Source organism: Maniola hyperantus, chromosome 22 (genome assembly GCF_902806685.2).
Source record: "Maniola hyperantus chromosome 22, iAphHyp1.2, whole genome shotgun sequence".
NCBI lineage: Eukaryota > Metazoa > Arthropoda > Insecta > Lepidoptera > Nymphalidae > Maniola > Maniola hyperantus.
Genome location: NC_048557.2, coordinates 6313953 through 6334964, shown reverse-complemented (window position 1 = coordinate 6334964; position 21012 = coordinate 6313953).

Below are 21012 nucleotides of genomic sequence, written 5' to 3'. Positions count from 1 at the left end.
TGATTTTGTTAAAAGGCACAGAGATAGTGTGCATTCTGGGGATGAATAGGCTACTTTTCGGCCCAGAAACAAAGAGTTCCCAAGAGTTTTTAAAAAACCTAAATCCACTTGGGCGAATCCGCGTACATCAGCTAGTCTAAATATACATATAAAAGGAAAAGGTGACTGACTGACTGACTGAATTATCTATCAACGCACAACTTCAACTACTGGATGGATCGGGCTGAAATTTGGCATGCAGGTAGCTATTATGACGTAGGCATCCGCTAAGAAAGGGTTTTAGAAAATTAAACCCCTAAGGGGGTGAAATAGGGGTTTGAAATTTGTGTAGTCCACGCGGATGAAGTCGCGAGCATAAGCTAGTTTACCATTAAATGTTTTAGTCTCTCATCGAAATTAAGTACGCTTAGCCGGTAAGCACGTAGAAACTAGAAATACGCATTGAATTACCTGACAAATTGTATATAAGCGGCCGATCCACAGCGTCCTCACTATGGAAGACAAAGTGTCAAGATGAAAGGGGCCGCCGTCGATTGTCGCTTGTATCGTCTCTCGTTAGCCAGATTTGCTTTAAAGATTAATTGTGGTTCACGTCATAAGCGATAGCGTTTTCATGATTTATTTATCTTTCAACTAGATGATGTCCGCGACTTCGTCCGCGTGGATTTAGGTATTTAAAAATCTCGTGGGAATTCTTGATTTTCAGCGATAAAAAAGCTATCTCTGTACCTACCAAATTTCGACAAAATTGGTTGAACGGATGGGCCATGAAAAGCTAGCAGACAGACAGACACACTTTTGCATTTATAATATTAATTAATATGGAAATATGAAAAGAAAAGTCCCGGCTCACTCACTGAGTAGTCTTGCCCAAGCCCTTGGACCTAGTAAGTTGAAATTTTGACTGAGGTTCCTTTTATAATGTACAGTGCCGGCTTTACCTATGGTGCAGAGCGTGCAGCACACACGGGCGCAGTTTCTTAAGGGACGCCGAGTTTGCGAGCCTTCCTTCCTAAAAAATACGTTTTACTCATCTTCCCCGTGGGTGAGAGACTATTCCTTACCAAAAAAATTATAGGCACTGACATACAGAGTATCGGAAAGTGGCCGGATAGCGAATTTTAAGGAACGCACGTGGTGGGGCGTATTATTTTAGACATTGAACAAACCAGGTGGGCATGGTGAAATTTACGATTGCTTGCTTTAAGTTTGTAAACTTGTGCTCGATACGTCAAGTTAAAACTACAACTACACGTAAAATTTGCTCTCGAAGTTGCTATTTTTGTTAAAACAATGGATTTAGATTGAACCTATAGCTTATGTCAGCGATCAGCTTAACTTACACTATAAAAGACAGTGTCAAGTTGAAAAAGACGGCTGTCCATTGTCGCTTTGTTTCGTCTCTTGTTAGCCAGATTTGTTATAAAGATTAATGGTGGTAAGTTGAAAGCGACAGCGTTTTGATATGACTAAGAACACTATGCTCTGTAATGTGTATGTGATTCAGACTTTATAGAGATACGTTAAGCTTCCTGAGCGTATTACACTGACCAATTGACTTAATAAAGACTTCTAAAAGTACGTAAAAAAACTTAATTTTTGCCTCAAAATGTAACCCGTACCTACTTTAGTTATATAGTCATTCCATCAGCCTGTATGCATCTACTGTAGTGGACATACGTCTTTCCAAGAACGCGCCACCAAACACGGTCCTACGCCTTCCTCATCTACCCCCTCCCCGCCACCTTCTCCAGTTCATCGGTTCAGCGGGCCGGAGGTAGTCCTAAACTGCGCTTACCGGTACGCAGTCTCCACTTCAGAACATGTCTCAGCCGTTGGTTCTGCGACAAACATAACCTGCCCATTGCCACTTCAGCTTGCTAATCTTTTGAACTATGACACTATGTAGTTATGCAGTGGTTGAGTATATTAACTTACAGAGTAAAATTAAAAAAAAAATATGACTTATATAATTTTGCTAAGATAATATGCCCGCGATTGCGTCTACATGGACTATATAAAGTTCGAACCCCTATTTTATTCCTTTCGGGATAGATTTTTCGAGGATCCTTTCTTAGCGGATGTCTACGTCGTAATAGGTATCTGCATTCCAAACCGTCCGATCCCTCCAGTAGTATGAGCTGTGCGTTTACAGTCAGGCAATCAGTAAACTTTTCCTTTTATTTTATATATAATCAAAGTGCAGAAATCTTTTACCTTGTACCAAACAACAGCATAACGATTATCTGCAGACGGTTTCGATTTAGTCACAATCGAGGAATTTTCATAATTACTTAATTGTATTATTCTATTAGGGAATAACTGGATTTGGCTTCAGATTGTCTATTCGTTTAGTAATAGATTTTCATATTAAGTAGACTTATCCTAAATGCATTGTCCTAAACGTGGGTTGAATAGAAATTGTTCCTACCAACATCATCTGGGAATCGTTTCTATTCTGCACTAAAAAGAATAGAAATAAGAAAATATTAAATAAATATTATTTTGAGTCCGGCAACATAATCGAAACAATAAAATTTTAAATGTATCCCAATGTGTAATAGCATTTTGAATACTTGTCGGATGAAGTGGTTTTTAGGCTGAACGCCCATTGGCTTCTATCGCACGATCACTTCTTCAAAGGTAAAATCGTACTTTTGACATGACAGTTGACACTTAGAGCTAAAATGAAGAGTGTGATCTCAAAATCTTATTTACAAGTATATTTGATTTTTAGCAACTAGGCTTTTATCGTGACGCTCGATGATGGCTAGGGCGTACGATTTTTTCTTTAATTATACATGGTGTAACCAGAACGCTGGCAAAAACGAAGACAGGTGAACGGGACGTACACTATAGGTTTACAGGTCGGACAGACAGACAGAGAACAAAGTTATCTTATAAGAGTTTCTTTTTTTCTTTTTAGGTACCTACAAACCCCTAAAAATTAATTAATTTGTACTTACGTATCTAGTAAAAAGTCACACAAAAAAAAACGAGAGAGTTGTAAAGCACCGCTTACCCCTTTATTATATCAAGCTGCCTTACAAGTAACAATAGGCCGATTACTTACTCCTCTGCGTACGTGAATGGATGGTGGATGCTGCGCTGAGTTATGTTATAATCCTCAAAGGATAGTTGTATGGCAGAGTTATGTGGAGCTTTCTCATTTTGTATGACCCATGTGAACTTAGAATCGGATGGTCTATGACCTAGGCTTCCGATGACATATCTATATTTTTAAACCCTCACTCCACACTAGACTATGTAGACTAAAAAATATAAAACAACTACTTAGCTGATGCCCGCGACTTCGTTCGCGAGGATTTAGGTTTCACATCCCGTGGGAACTGTTTGATTTTTCAGGATAAAAGTAGCCTATGTCACTCTCAAGACCGTCATTGACTATACCTACCCATGCAAAAAATCACATCGATTCACAACTCAAACCAGTGTTTGGTTCTAGTTTCAGATTTTCTATGTAGCTTTTCTCGATAACGTAGACCTCATACAAAGTACAAAGAAAAGATTCTTAGGCTTGCTTCACTCAAGCAAAATAAAATAAACTTAATTATTTAAGTAATAAATACTTTTTAAAATACCACATAATGTTAAACGGATTAAACCGTATAAAAAAATAGCCATGAGAATTCTTGTAAGATTTAAAACGGAAAACGTGGTGGTGCTGCGAAAAAGTTTTAGTAAGTAGATTTATTTTATTTACAGGTATTTCATCATAACGAGATGCATGAAATTGAAGAACCAGAGTTGTGACTTCATGTTTACTCAGGTATGTAAAAAAAACCGGCCAAGTGCGAGTCAGACTCGCGCACTGAGGGTTCCGTATTACAATCGTATTTTATCGTCATTTTGCATGATAAATCAAAAACTATTATACCTAAAAATAAATAAAAATCGGTTTTAGAATGTACAAGTGAAGCCCTTTCATATGATACCCCATTTGATATAGTTATCTTACTTCGAAAATTGAAAATACTAATTATTAGTTTATGACCACAATTTAACTTTTTTTGTGTGATGTGACCACAAATTCACGGTTTTCAGATTTTTCCCCTAAAGCCAGCTATAAAACCCACCTACCTGCCAAATTTCATGATTCTAGGTCAACGGGAAGAACCCTGTAGGTTTCTTGACAGACAGACGGACAGACAGACAACAAAGTGATCCTATAAGGGCTCCGTTTTTCCTTTTGAGGTACGGAGCCCTGTAGTAGAACCCGGAAGTACTGTATTTCAAAAATCATCAGATATATCTTTCTTCCTTTGAAAGGAAGAATCTTAGACAAGTCTACTTTCATTTTCTTTCATCAAGGGAGTAGTCAGTGAGTATTATTAATTGTAGGTGGGTAAGCAAGTACCTACACCTATTATCTGAAAGGATTTTGTCGTAAGATCTGTAAAGTATCTTGCCTCGTTTCAAGGTGTAGAATCCAGAGGTCTACTTCTACCGCAAAGGTTAAATCTGTAGGCACCTTAAAATAATGTTTTATAACACACGCAGCTAAGACAACAAAGTTATTTGATTGCCTATCTGATTGCTTGTTAGACCACAGTTTTATTGTTGAATTTTATTTTTCTATTATAGCAACACTGACACCACCAAGCAATAAAGGTCTATGGTAACTGTTGTTTATGTAGCCGTTAGAGGCCAAATTATAATGGTTTTGTACCTATGGTGGCCATAACATAGTCTTCTTTATGTCTTAATAAGATATTTATGATTGTTATTCTAGCATCGGGCAAGTTAATTGTTTTTAAATATATCATAAAACGTTTCTCTAAATCATCATTTTTAACGACTAAAATGCTTATAATACCTATTATAATGGCTTTCCTAAGTGCTATTATTTTGTAATGATACAAAGTTTTGTACAGTACGCAGCAGAAAATAATGTACATCGACCTTTAGAAAGAGATTTAGATTTAGATTTTGTAGAGTAGTGGCTCTATCTTTGAGACTGACAATTGACGTCACATAGGTATGAGTGACAGAGACAACGCTCTACAAAGCCGCAATCTCATTTTAAAGGTCGATGTACATTATTTTCTGCCGCGTACTGTACCAGTTTTGATACATAAAGTGTTTTATAATAATAGTGTGATAATAGTGTTTTTGTTTAACCATTTAAAGTGGTTTTCGTCCGCGTGGAATTATGATTTTTTAAAATCCCGTGGGAACTCTTTGATATTCCGGGATAAAAAGTAGCCTTTGTCACCCTCCAGGCTGCTTTATACAGGATTTTTTGCATGGGTTTAGAACCCAGGCAAAAAATCGCGTCAATCCGCTGCATCGTTGCGACATTATTGAAGGACAAACCAACAAACAAACACACTGTCGCATTCATTATAATAAGGTAATGATTTTTTTTACTTACATTTTTATTCATTAGTAACTAACCCTTCTCACTCTATGCTATGCCAGCTATGTGTTGATCATGATGATGATGTTTATAATTTACATTACACTACTACTAACATTTTTTCACTAAACGAGAGTGGTATCCCACTCTAGAGAGTGAGTATATAACAAAAAAATGTATGGTATCAAAAAGGCTTAGATATATAAACTTTTACCCTTCGATTTTCCTTACGGAGGTCGATACTGACCAAAATCAGTATTTTTCATTCCCGTTCCCACAAAGGATGGAGAGGGATAGTAATTAGCAAATGGCTAAAGATTGGCGCCGATATACGAATGGTTTTAAGTTTTTTCTGGGACTTTTTTGGCTTGGATACTGGTTTGCACGTCTCTAATGCTTTTTATCCTAATGCTTTGAGCGGTGATAGCCATGTGGTTAGGATGTCGGCTCTCTTTTCGGGGGGTCGGGGGATCGATCCCGGACAATTTCACTCCCCAGGTATTTGACCCATGCAAAAAATCACGTCAATCCGTTGCTCCGTTGCAACGTGATTGAAGGACAAACCAACAACACCCTTTCGCATTTATAATAAGGGTACTGAATACTTGTAGCAAAGACTCGCTGCCTGCGGGGCAATAAACTTCTTTTGTTGTTTGCTCCACAACAAAAAAAGTTTTATTGTTCTTGACTATAGTAGGATAGCTATAACTGAATCATTATCTTAATTTTCACTTGACCTTTAGCACAGATATGTAAACGAATTAACAACCAAAATTGTATTAAAATCCACAAGTCACTAAACCAAATAAGAACCGAGCCACCAAAATTAATTCTCTAATCAATACAATCCAAAAGAAATATTTCACAGTACCATAATTAGACACGCATATAAATCTACATCGACACTTGATATCGCTTCTGTTACTTTTTTTAGGGTTCCGTACCTCTAAAGGAAAAAAGGAACCCTTATAGGATCACTTCGTTGTCTCTCTGTCTGTCTGTCCGCCTTTCGTGTCTGTCAAGAAAAACTATAGGGTCCCGTTGACCTAGAATCATGAAATTTGGCAGGTAATTAGGTCTTATCGCAAAAGTAAAGGAAAAAATTCGAAAATCGGGTAGTTACACCACAAAAAAATATTAAAATATGTTCATGAACAAATAATTAGTATTTTCAACTTTCAAAGTAAGATTACTATACCAAGTGTATATTTTTACGCATAATAGTTTTTGATTTATGGTGCAAAAAAAAATGTCAACAAAATACGACTGTAGTACAGAACCCTCGGTGCGCGAGTCTGACTCGCACTTGGTCGTTTTTTTTCTTCTCAATTTCCCGGAGGTCAACGACACGCTAGACCCGGTGTCGCCAGCCGTGAGAAGAGTCCAAAAATGTCGGACACAGTGTAACATTAGCATAATGTTGTAGGTAACAAAAAGTCGACTGTGTAAAACCAGATTTATACCAGACTCACAGTTTTCGAGGCTAAAGACTGTATCACATTGCGATGAAAATTCATGACTTTCTTATAATCAAATCAGTGGTTATGAAAAAGCGGTGGTAGTCTAGTGGTTAAGACGTCGGCCTCTTGACGTTGCATATTTGGGGGGTCGGAGATTCGATCCTTGGCACGCAGCTCTATGTGTGCTATGTGCATTTTAGACAATTAAATATTACTAATTGCTTTAACGGTAAAGGAAAACATCGTGAGGAAATCTGTGAGGAATTGGAATGTCTGATAGTTCTCCATAATTTTCTCGAATGTGTGTGAAGTCTGCCAATCCGCACTTGGCCAGCGTGGTATACTATGGTCAAAGCCCTTCTCATTCTGAGAGGAGACCTGGCGTGATTGAAGGACCCAATCAGCAAACCAACAAACAAACACAATTTATGAGTAGAGATTTAGGGGTTGAGAGGTAATGGGCATCACTTATTTACCAGCACATATCTAGGTATTTTTTGAAAGCACGTAACTGCTTCAATAATGAAAATATAAACCAGTATTTTTAGGCAACAATTTTAAAACAAATAGAAAAATAGCTCTCATTTAAACACGCTGCGCGCTTAGCCTTACGTCAGACATGGCTTTAAAATAAAAAAGATTCCACAATTTGAATTTCGAAGAGCTCTCGAGAAGAGTGCGATATTGAATAAATGAATAAATAAATGAATGCCATATTGAATATATGAATGCATATTAACCGTTAAATAAATAATTATGGCATCGGCTCTCTAGTTTTCGCGCTTCATTTGGCCCGCCTTTAATATTTTTTTCTATCAATAGCCTTCCCGATTACACTCATTTAAAAATGGAATGATTATTGATTTCAGTATGATTATAATCTGTAGGTTCGATAGCTGGTATTCAATCACATATCAAACTCTACATAATAACACGATTTTATAGCTGATTTTTATACCTATCTAGTTCTAACAGAGTAGGATAAAGACTGCGAAATGAAAAACATTATTTAAGATGGTAGATTTTGACATATAATTTTTTTAATAAAGTTTACAATGGCGCCGATTCTGTTGTCTTTCTCCAAACTAAATTTAGAGTATTCTGCATCCGTTCTTTTTAATATAGCTAAAAAAGAACCGAGCATGAATTTTACATTAAAAGACTCTTAATTTTAGTGCACACATCAAATTTAAACAATAGGCTCGCGACTGGCAGCTAAAGTCATGAGGCTTGACAGCTCTAAATTAAATTTAAAACTTTCAAACTGTATCTGTCCTTTTCATATTCCATTAGTAAAAAGAGGATGCGAATACTCTAAAAAGTTGTGTTCAGAATCAGTAGGTACCAATAATAAAGTAAAGCTAAGTGAATCTCAAATCGAAATTGGGGTGATTTTGTGTTTTTTTTTTAAATTGTTTCGTAATAATTTGTAAGATTCAGAATAAAACAGTCGAAATTCCATACCAATGTCTTAAAACTCGTAAAGCGTGCACAACCGTTTCATATGCTAATAACCATAAACAAGTATACAAATGAGTTATTTTATTGTATTGAATCTCAAACACATAATATTAAATGCACAGATAAAAAGCACCTGTTTCATCTCGATATACATAGTAAAAAAACCTATTGACCTTGACCTCTTGTTTTAGGGTTCCGTACCTCAAAAGGGAAAAGAAACCCAAGAAGTATAGGATCACTTTGTTGTCTGTCTGTCTGTCTGTCTGTCTGTCCGTCTGTCCGTCGTGTCTGTCAAGAAAATCTATAGGGTAGGTACTTCCCGTTGACCTAGAATGATAAAATTTGGTAATTTATTTAGTATCAAATCAAAATACAATTCAAAAAGCTTAGTCTAAAAACACCGAAAAAACCACAGAGGTTTGTCCTCAGTGCCTAGCTGCAACGATTAACATAGATGGCGCTGTTGCAGTGTTGCACATAGAAATGTTAAAATATCTACGTGTACGGAACCCTTAGTGTGTGAGTTCAACTCGCACTTGACCGATTTTTTTTTATCTGACTTATCATCAATCATCATAATATTATCTGCTTGTCCACTGTTGAACACAGCTTTCAGTTGGCTACAAGATGGTGTAGTAAGTAGTTGTAATGTTGAACAAAGCAACTGATTTTCTTAGCGGCTCGTCTCAGTAGAATATTCATTCCGGCGGTGGTAGAGTCACAGAATAAGAGACACTAATTGTCCTACATGGAATAAACAAAATTTTCATTTTCATTTTTCATTTTAAACATTTTTTTTATTTATTTATTCTACAACTAGCATAACAGGAAATTGTCCTAATTCACTAGACTAATTAGCCTTACAATGGGGCCGATTCTCTAGTACACAATCTCTAAACTAAACTAAAATATCACGTCTAAATCTATTGCTATCCCTTTCATAATGTTGCTTGCGGAAAAGGAAAGCACTAGATTTAGACCTGTTAATTTAGTTTAGTTTAGAGATTGTGTACTAGAGAATCGGCCCCATTATCTAAATCTAATTAATATATTAAATTAAAAATTTAAAAACGATACCAGTGGTTATGTAATTATTTTATCCATATCCGTATATATAAGATGCGAAAGTATGGCCGTCTGCCGTAAGAAGGCAGCAGATAGCAGTATATGGCCTATCTGTGTAATCGATATTGACGATTTTGTTTCCAGGAAAATTAAAGTTTCCACAAGATTTTTAAAAAGACGGACAAGACGCAGGCATCATTTAATTTTGAAATCATTGAATTCTGAATTTATACCTACTTATTACCTATGTTTGAATACCTTAGCAGAAAACTTTAACTTTTTTGCTAACATCCGTAAAATGCAAAATTCAACCACTTTCAGTAAAAGAGTCATCCATAAAACGAACAGTTCAAACATAACTTTCACAAAACACGTATACCTAGTACGCGACAGGTCGAAATGGCAATCGGGGAGGGAACGCCCCGCACACCCGCACAACCCCCGCGCTAACCCGGTGCGGCCGAGCGCGGGTGACGTGCGGGTGTGCGGGGAATCCCCCCGCCTCATACCCCGATTGCCATCTCAACCTGTAGCAGATTATACGTGAGTACATTTTTCTTGAATGCATATTTTATTAAAATTGTAAAGCATAAAACCGCGTCCATCCCCTGACGTCGATAAAATACCGATCGCTATATTGTATCCGCCTTGAGTTATGCCTACTGCCGGCTCCTTTGATGTGACATAGAGTAAGTGAGAGACAGACGCGATACTTATCTGATGTGTAATTTAATTAACGGTTGAAAAGTTGCCCGTATCATCCGAACTTTAAGGTTCTGAAGGCCCGAAAATATTTATAACACGCGAGTCAACTTGACGCCGCGCGACTGGTTTTAACCGTTTACGATTATAGCTGTCTGTTCTCACACCTTTGCTATTACGGTAAAAAAAACAATATAGGGAAAATGAATTGTGTTATACAAAAATATTATTTTTTTGTGTAACACAATCCATCATTCCATCCTTTCAATCCATTCCACATTGCGACATCATAATTAGTTATGATGATAACTATCTGTTAGATTACAATAAAGAATTCAAATTCGACTAATTTGAGAGTTAATTTGAGAGTGAGGAAGTGGTCAAGTTACCTTAAAACTTATAAGGTATCCTAGGGTAACTTTGAAGAGCTAATCGACTGTTCAAATTATTAGAAATTTAGTGGTTAGGACTTACGAGGCCTTGACTTACTTGTCTATCTGTAAAGTTTTTCCTACTCTATGATCGACCACTACTCCTATATTGGCGGTAGGCTTTCTTTGTGAATTATTGCGGATCCCGTTTACAGGTCCGACTCAATACCTTAATGGTACCTCATGTTTTCACCTACCGAACTAAAAAGTAAAAAATACCTCCGAATCGGGAAATGGGGAAGTGATAGTTTTCCATCTTTACGCATAGTGTCGGGGTGCACGTTTTTTCCGAGAATACAAAACCGTAATAAATTACTCAACCAAGTTTCGTGTAGGCATAAAAAGAAAATATGTTTGACTTATATTTTTTTTAATGAAAAATGTTTATTAAACACCTATTTTACTTTGTTTTATTTATAGGTAGTTATGTCAATAATAAAAATAAAACCATGCACTCATTACGTAGAAAACAAAAAACAAGTTTTAATTTTTTTTTATTATAAAAACGATTGCTCTGCCAAAAATAACTAACTAAAAAGTACAAAAAATTGCATATTAAAAAATTGCACCATTCAGACGCCATGTTATTTTTTTTTAATTTATGTCCATCCATTGGGTTTTATATGATAACAATTTTTTATAAACTTATGGCTATAAACACGTACTTATAATATTATGCTTATATAACTTATTTCCTTCTTTTTAACAGAAAAGATCAAATAATATTATACAAAAGCAAATGAACAATATTATTCAGATTAAACAATCCGTTTAAAAATTAAAATGTAATTATACTTACTTACTGTAACATAACCTTTTTCACCTGGTTGTAAAATAAAACAGCAACATTAATTTTAAAAATAGACCATCTATACCTATTAGTGAGTTAAAAATTTTCGTTGGCGCTTGTAAAAAAAACACCAATACAACAAGACCTTTCGTCACCGCCAATTTTCCCCCGCTCAACCCTGTTTTTATTAATAAAAAGGGGGGTAGGGGGGGTCATGCTTAAAAAGTCGCAATAGATCACTACGTTTAGGAAGAGGGTTCAGGAATTTACAACCCTTTCCCGCTGAATTTATATGGCGTTCGAAGTTAACCCTCGCATGCAAAAGATCACGTTTCTTTATTTTACGAATTGCTTACCAAAATAGATCGCACCATACTGTGAGTTGCTTCAATCTTATGTTCGTATTGAAATGAAATGAAAATGAAAAATTAAAAATATTTATTTAATAAAACAGTTTGGTCAATTTTAACATTGTCTGATGGATTGCTGATTGATTCTTTCGTACGAGTGTGAGAAGCGCCACCTGGTGTCAACTGTGGCGACCGTCACAAATTCTAGGATTTACCGTTCGAGCTTAACATAACAGCTGCATAAATAGCAACGGTAAAATAATAGCAAGGGGAACGCACCGCACACCCGCACAGCCCCCACGCTAACCCGGTGCGGGCGAGCGCGGGTGACGTGTGAGTGTGCGGGGCCTCCCCCCGCCTCATACCCCGATTGGCATTTCGACCTGTCGCGCACTATACCTACTCTATACCTACCTTTTTGCTAAGTATACCGGCGTGCAGTCGGTCGCGGTATCTCCCTCATTACCACGTTCGGGAGCATGTCCCCCGTATCGATGTCAGTTAATTTTCCACCGGGTGTAATTACCGCGCTTCGCTTTGTTTTTGCTACTAACTTTATTTGCATAGTGTAAGAACGGTCCACGATCGGAACTGGGCGGGGCGTAGAGTCGCTTAATGTGTTTTTTTTTTCAGAAAACCTCCTGATAGGTATTATATTTCAGGGTCCTAGTGAGCATGGGTATCCTCTCAGAATAAGAAGGGTTTGGCCATAGTTAATCACGCCGCATTGGCCAGGTGCGGATTGGCAGACTTCACACACTTTTCGGAACATTATAGAGAATTCTCATTTACCTACTGCTTTAATTGCTTACAACGCGTAACTCTGCATAGTTAAAAGTGCGTACCCGGGATCGAGCCCCCGACCTCCCGAATGGGAGTCGGACGTCTTAACCACTAGGTTATCACATACAGGCAGTTAATTTGTAACTTTTTGTGGATTAGATTGTTGAATGTTTAGTCATTTCTGTCAGATTAGGTCTAGTAGGTATTTCAGTGCTAAATAAGACCATTAAATAAAATGAATATAATTCGTCTCCACGGAAATCGCAGTTCTAATCTCACACCGCTAATAGAGACATTGTTGGGGCTCGTTAGGAGGATCTGATGCGCTCGCCGCGGGGGTCTCGCGCGTATATACCTGCCCCACAACTCTTTCTAGGCCTTATAACATTTGACTAAAAACTGACTTTTTTGAAATCAATAGATAGCCATCTAGGTACCAATAATCATCATCATCATTATCAACCGATAGACGTTCACTGCTGGGCATAGGTCTCTTATAGGGACTTCCACAAGCCACGGTCTTGCGCCGCCTAAATCCAACGTTCCCCTGCAACTCGTTTGATATCATTTGTCCACTCAGTGAGGGGTCTTCCAACGCTGCGCTTTCCAGTGCAAGGTCGCCATTTTAGTACGTTGAGCACCTTCTATACCAATAATAAGAACGTAAAATAAAATGAGTATAATTTGACTCTACGGAGATCGCAGTTCTAATCTTAAACCGCAGAACAGGCTAATAGAGACATTGTTGGGGCTCGTTAGTAGGATCGGATGCGCTCGCCGTGGGGGTCTCGCGCGCATGTATAAGTACCCCACTCCTTCTAGGGCTTATAATATTTGACTAAAAACTGACTTTGTTAAAATAGCTAGTAGGATATTTAGGGGTTCGTATCTCCAGAGAAAAAAAGAAACTTTTATTTAGGAGGATTAGGATCACTTCGTTGTCTGTCTGTCTATCTGTCAGGACCTGTTTTTTATTTATTTATTCAGATACAAGTTAGCCCTTGACTGCAATCTCACCTGGTGGTACCTATGTGACGGTGCAGTCTAAGATGGAAGCGGGCTAACCTGGAAGGGGTACCTATGGCAGTTTTTTATAAACCCATGCCCCTTTGGTTTCTAGTTTCTACACGGCATCGTACCGGGACGCTAAATCGCTTGGCGGCACGGATTTGCCGGTAGGGTGGTAACTAGCCACGGCTGAAGCCTCCTACCAGACTAAAAGGGAATTACATAGATAAAACCTATAGACTACTTCCCGTGGACCTAGAATCATGATTTTTGGCAGGTAACAATGTTTTATAAGGTTTTGCTACTATCCATACTTCCATGCTAATACTATACTTAAATGTGTCTGTCTGCTAGCTTTTCACGGCCCACTCAATTAACCGGCTTTGATGAAATTTGGTGTAGAGATAGCTTGCATCCCGGGGAAGGACATAGGCTACTTTTTATACCGGAAAATCAAAGAGTTCCCACGGGATTTTTGAAAACCTAAATCCACGCGGATGAAGTCACGGGCATCGGCTAGTAATAATAATCATTCACAGTTCCACATTAATATCTATCACTTGTCACTGGACTGTCGTCGTATCTAAATCGGGCATTTCTACACCTCTCTTACAGAGTTCCACGACCGATAGCATCTTATTAAAATAGAACCTTGTGGTTTGAAATCTTACTTATTAAAACGTCTTGTTCGCTGTCACAAAATATGAAATGACTATAACAACGCTGTGAATTTTTGATTGGTGTTTAGGGTTCCGTTCGCAAAGGGTGCCAACGGGAGCCTTCGTTAAACTGTGCTATTAATAAGCCTCTGCTGTCAATATGTCCGTTTGTCCGTCTGTCCGTCCTTTCATTATCTGTCCATCCGTCCGTCTGTCTGTCCATCTGTATGCTATCTATATAAATAAAGAATCGGCCAAGTGCGAGTCAGACTCGCGCACCGAGCGTTCCGTACGTACAACAGCCGTATTTTTTTGACATTTTGCACGATAAATCAAAAACTGTAATGCGTAAAAATAAATAAAAATCTGTTTTAGAATCTACAGGTAAAGTCCTTTCATATGATACCCCACTTGGTATAATAATCTTACTTTGAAAGTTGAAACTAATTATTTGTTCATGAACAATTTTTTTTTGATTTAACCACAAATTCATGGTTTTCGGATTTTCCTTTACTTTGCTACAAGATCTACCCACCTACCAAATTTTATGATTCTAGGTCAACGGGAAGTACCCTATAGGTTTTCTTCACAGACATGACAGGCACACAGACAGACAACGAAGTGATCCTATAAGGGTTTCTTTTTTCCTTTTGAGGTACGGAACCCTAAAAATGAATCGCCAAAATGTATATACATATTATGTACCTACGCGCGTAACTTCCGAACGACTGCACTAAATTGGACAATTCTTTCGTTTTGTCTTCGTTTTTGACAGGACAAGGTTTGTGGGAAATATTTTTTTTGGAAATCCACGGGAAAAGACAATCCCGGGACGCGGTCAAAGTCGCGGGCAACAGCTAGTTAAGCAATAAACTTTAGCTACTAATGTTTTAATACTCACGACTAGTTCACGTTACCAGAAACTATAATATTCCTCCTTTGTAGAAGCAGGAAGTAATATTACTTAGAAATTCATCGGTAGTGATATTCTAATATCTGTGAGTTGACCTACTTTCCGCAGATTACCCGCCTTTGCGATCGAAGTGTAAACTTTTCTTCCCTATTCATATACCGGTATGAACTGGAAAGCTGGATTAAAGTTTTGCAATTTTGTAGTATTATTATTTTCTGGCTATAGCTCAACGGGTAGCGAAGCTGAAGTGGCAATGGGCAGGGCACATAGTTCGTAAAACCGATAGACGTTGTGGTCCCAAGGTGCTGGAATGGCGACCTCGCACCAGAAGACGCAGTGTTGGAAGAGCCCCCACTAGGTGGACGGACGACATCAGACGTGTCGCAGGGAGCCGCTGGATTCAGGCGGCGCATGACCGTGGCGTGTGGAAGAGACCTATGTCCAGCAGTGGACGTCTATCGGTTGATGTTGATGATGATGATGATTATTTTCTTGAAGGAGTGATAGGTACCTTAGTGGTTAAGATGTCAGCCTTCTATTTGAGTGGTCCGGAGTTCAATTACGGGCAAGTAAATCTAAATATTCGGAGTCACTGGGGCCGATTCTCTAGTACACAATCTCTAAACTAAACTAAATTAACAGGTCTAAATCTAGTGCTTTCCTTTTCCGCAAGCAACATTATGACAGGGATAGCAATAGATTTAGACGTGATATTTTAGTTTAGTTTAGAAATTGTGTACAAAGGAATTAGCCACATTGTCGTTTTTAGCTATTCAAATATTACTTCGTGACATCAACAATCAAACATGAGAAAACGTGAGAAACCTGCAAACTTGAGAGCTCCCATCGCTACCTATTACGGATCATGATATAGGTACAGTCCACTGATAGACTGACAGACGGACAGCGGAGACTTAGTAATAGGTTATACTTAGTTGGCACCCTTCGGGTACGGAACCTTCCAAGTGAAAAAAAATCGGTTCAATAAAATTAAGTCATCGATGCAATAGGGTAGGTACGTCCTCGCAATATTATATCACACATTCTTAACATGTAACCAAATAAAGCCATAAACACACCGTCCATAAATAACACAATTAGGGAAATAAACCAAAAAAAACTTCGCATAAAAATACTGCGTGCGATTGAAATATAACTGCCGCCATTAAAACGAAATGTGACTTCTTAATTGAACCACAATGACAGGGGAAAGGATTTGGTCCTCGGATGTACCGAAATAGATGGAATAACAAACAGATGTTAGGATTGTAAAAAACGTTAGTTTGGATGACGGGTTATAGGGAGTGTCACACGAAAAAATAAAACCGCGCGGATTTATTTCTGTAAAGAACAGCTGAAAATGTATGGCAGTGCTGGTAACTGAGGTTATACAAAACAATTTTTTCTCATTTGATAGCAGGTTAGCTTTTATCTAAGCTGGACGTAGTAAACTGACTAAGGAATAGGATGGTAATGTTAGTTTTTCTAAAACCCATGTCTAATTAGTTTCTTTCTGCATCGTATTGGAAAGTCAAATTGCTTAGCAGGATATCATTGTCGGTGAGGTGGTTACTAACCACAACCAATGTCTCCTACCAGACCAGACGAGAGATAATTTAGAAATTACAAACTGTCAAACTGCACCTTCCAGGGATCTAACCCGGGAGATCCTACTAATAGGACCACAAAGCTTAGGTACCACTGCGGTGAGGTCGTCGTCCATTTAGAGTAACCAATCTATAACTACTTAAATGACAAAAGCGGTTTCACCTGATCAGTGTGAAAAGCCTTTACAGTAGCTGCAACACCTTCCCTCTTACTTTATTTGTCACTCACTATTTATTGTTTCAAAAACGTTTCAGGTTACGACTGTAAATTTCAAACTAAAAAACTCCTCTCAAAACCGTAGGAAACGGTTAAAATTAACCCTAAAACGGCACCGATTTGTTAATTGTTGGGGCCTTTTTGCCTCATATTTCTCCTGAAGGGTTATTTATGAATTTAAATGGCCCCTGGAGACAGAGGGTTGATGCTAATTTGAATTTCATAGACTTCTTTTTTTGATGTTCCTAAAGGTGTTAAATCTCAAGGGATACATAGTTATTTTTCGTTTCGTTTCGAGTTCTTTGATTTTAATTGAATAATTATAGGTATATTACTTATAACTTTGTCTTGTCATTGTCCTGAAAACTCTTTTTTGTCTTGAGATAATAAGTATCCGTGTCTATCTCCAGGGTGCAAACTATAATAATTTATAGTCTGATAGAAGACTCGCTTTCGCATAACTTATAAATATTAGAAATCAGGACAATAATTGGGCATGTAGGATAATATTAGGATGGATAGACAATGGGGCCGATTCTCTTGTACACAATCTCTAAACTAAACTAAATTAACAGGTCTAAATCAAGTGCTATCCTTTTCCGCAAGCAACATTATGAACGGGATAGCAATAGATTTAGACGTGCCATTTTAGTTTAGTTTAGAGATTGTGTACAACGGAATTAGCCACAATTGTGGCCGATTCTCTTGAACACAATCTCTAAACTAAACTAAATCGTCAGTTCTACATCTAGTGCTATCCTTGTCTGCGAGCGACTTTATGAAAAGGATAACGATATATTTAGACGTGTTATTTTAGTTTAGTTTAGTTTAGACATTGTGTACAACAGAATTAGCCCCAATAATTCAAATACTAAAAGTACTAAAGGTAAAAATATAGGTCATCATTATCATCATCATCATCACTGTTAACGGATAGACGTCCACTACTGAACGATCTCTTGTAGGGACTTCCACATGCCACGGTATTACGCCGCGCCGCCCGAATCCAGCGGCTCCCTGCGACTCGTTTGATGTCGACTGTCCACCTAGTTGGGGGGCTTCCAACGCTGCGCTTTCCTATCGCCATTGGGACCACAACATCTATCGGTTTTTCAAAGTACATAAGTATGTGGTCTGCCCATTGTCACTTCAGCTTCGCAACCGGTTGAGCTACCGTAGTATTTCTCGGTTACTCTACGAATCTCCTCATTTCTATTTTGATCACGTAGAGAAACTCCAAGCCTAGCCTCTCTCCATCCCTCTCGCCCAAAAAAATATAGGTAGCTAAGTACTTAATGATTATTATAATCATAAAAATTAATACAAAAGTTATCAGCACAGAATAATATCTAACAAAATCACCGACCTAATCATTTGTCGTATAATCCAGCTTGCCACTAGCCGGCGATCTAATCAAAGTTGCGCGACTGTCGGCAACTTTTTACGACCAGGATTATCATTATTGTGTCGGGAGCGAAACGAGTTCTGACCGTGTGCCTAGTATGAGATTTGTTCACCAACGTTAATAGAACACGAGCATCGAAACACTTCAGCATTAAATTAAAATGAACCTTAAAAACATTTTATTAAATCTCAAATTAGTCTATACAACAGCCAGCGTTCCAATTGAAAGAAATGTGAAATTGAAATCGGTGGTACCGAATTTTCGACTTTAATTCAAGGAACTTTATTCTACTATTCAAGTACTTTTGAGAAAGGACTCGCCATTTTAACTCTTGTGTCAACTGTTATGTCAAAAATATGATTTTAGTCCTTACTCTAAGGGCAAACCGTACTTTTGACATGACAGTTGATACATAGAGCAAATATGACGAGTCCTTTCTCAATGCATTGTAAGTCCACATATGCGTACTATACCTATGGGTTCGATATCGAATTCTACCATCGTTGGGGTAGATGTAAATCTCATACTAAGAGACCAGCTTAGCTCGATCGTGACAGTAGATTAGACTTAGGGAATAGAGTTGGCTATACATTGACTGATAATTGCTAATTACAGGTAGGTAGAAATAATCCAAATTAAAATTGAACTGAATCCATTAGAATCAGCATACCATGAATATGGAAGAAGTACCTACTTGCAAACGTTGCTTTCATCATGATCAACCCATCGGCGGCTTACTACAGAGCACGGGTCTCCTCTCAGCATGAGAAGGGGTTTGACCATAGTCTACCACAATGGGCAAAAGTACGTAAGTAAGTAATATTTTAGTGAACCGTCCTTTTAACATGACATTTGAGACAGAGTTAAAATGGCGAGTGAGATCTCATTTTGTACGCATTATAAAAGCTTTTTTAGTAAAATATACCTAAAAAAGGAGATAAGCAGACGCTGTAGCACAATACAATCAATTTTTTTCGAATTTCTCATCGACAAACCGAAAAATCGCGAGACACCGTTATCGCAATGATTATTCTTGGGCTGCTATAGTTAGACATCGGGAACATAGCAGGTTGAGAAGACTAACTAATAAATCTCGATAATCCTGATTTGTATAAACAAGTATCTGACACATGTATGCATTTAGTTACATAACTTATATAATTAAAGGTTACATTAAAAATGTTGTTTATAATAATGTCACTCCTCCAATGTTATAAAAATTATTTATCGCATTGTAAACATAACAATCGTATACAGGATGTAGAAAATAGTGTACGCAGGTACACTATCTTCCAATTAAAACCAATACCAATACTACCAATTTAAATCTATGTATAAAACAAGTAATAAAAAAAACACGTTTGCTCTGCGATATTCAATTTTTTCTAAATAAATACTTAGTATAGCCAGTGTCACTTAGGATGGTGTAAGTATTCTAACAATACCCCACACATCCAAAACTGTTCAAAAAGTTATGATAGAATAAAAAATTTACCCGTGAAAACATTACTTACATTCCTTTTTATAGACGGTCGAGTACACTGAGTGAGGAATAAAAAATAGCTGCATGTATGAAAGATCATCATAATTTTGTGAACGGCTCGACCGATTAGTCTGATTTTTTTATGTATTCGTAGTTGTAAGGACTCGGTTTGTATGATAGAAATATTTTTGGAATGTCCATCGAAAAAGTCGGGGATGCTATATTTTGTATGAAAATCTCAATACACTTTTTATTTCCTTCATTAGTAAATTGTACCTGTTCGAAGCCGCGCCAGCTTGCGAAACTCTCACTAGAATGATTTTGATGAATTCTAACGGGATCATTATTAGGAAACTCTACGTGAACAAAGTCGCAAAAAAAATATATTTCTCAATACATAAAGTAAAATTTTCTAAAATCGATTCTGGTAACTACTGATACTAAATAAATAATTATTAAATAAACTCAAACATATTTTGCTCTTTTTAACTTTTATCACATTTGGCATGTCACGATGATAATGTTAAAGAAAAAAATTAGGGAACCAGTGGAGTAATAAAAGTTAGAATTTCGTTATTTTTTTAATAAATAGTAATTCACTAGGCCCTGCAGTTTTACTCTATTTTGCATCATCTATCAAGTTTTGAATATCTCTTATATTAATGGAAAAATGCTTGCGTGCGTTCACTTAGCGTTTCCACCCTGTATACTAAACTAATAAAACGTGTCAGCAGTCGAATAATTGGGGCGGAAAATTATTATAATATTATAAATAGTTTAGATACTGGAAATAATTTTATACGTGGCGTATGGGAGCAGGCCACGGCCATAATTCATAATTCTAGGTACGACGACCGCAACGGTCTTGATACTTGAATTTTTTGTATTAATTCCTTTAGACACTTTACTCTTCTTTAAAATTACTAGTATTCATCACAATTTCTTGTAAATACTTATCCCCAAAAAGTACTTACCACTCAAATAAAATCTAACTTCGTCTTTCGTTTGTTTCAGCTCTTTAGGTATTACCTAGTCGTAGGCTTTTGTAGAAATAAGTGCCATTTGAATTAATTCAAAATTTACATCGATTTCTGGTTCGACAGCCGTTCAAATTAAATGTGTCCAATTAGTTTAATGTGTATCATTTTGTATTTTATATGGTTATGATACTATGCCTAACATTAAAATATGGTAATTGCTTCATTTTATAACTCCATAAACTGTAATGGGAATTTTATTATTCGTAGTGAAAGCTTTTTTCTAAGGTTGTGAAAACTATGTTATTATTTATGGTGCTA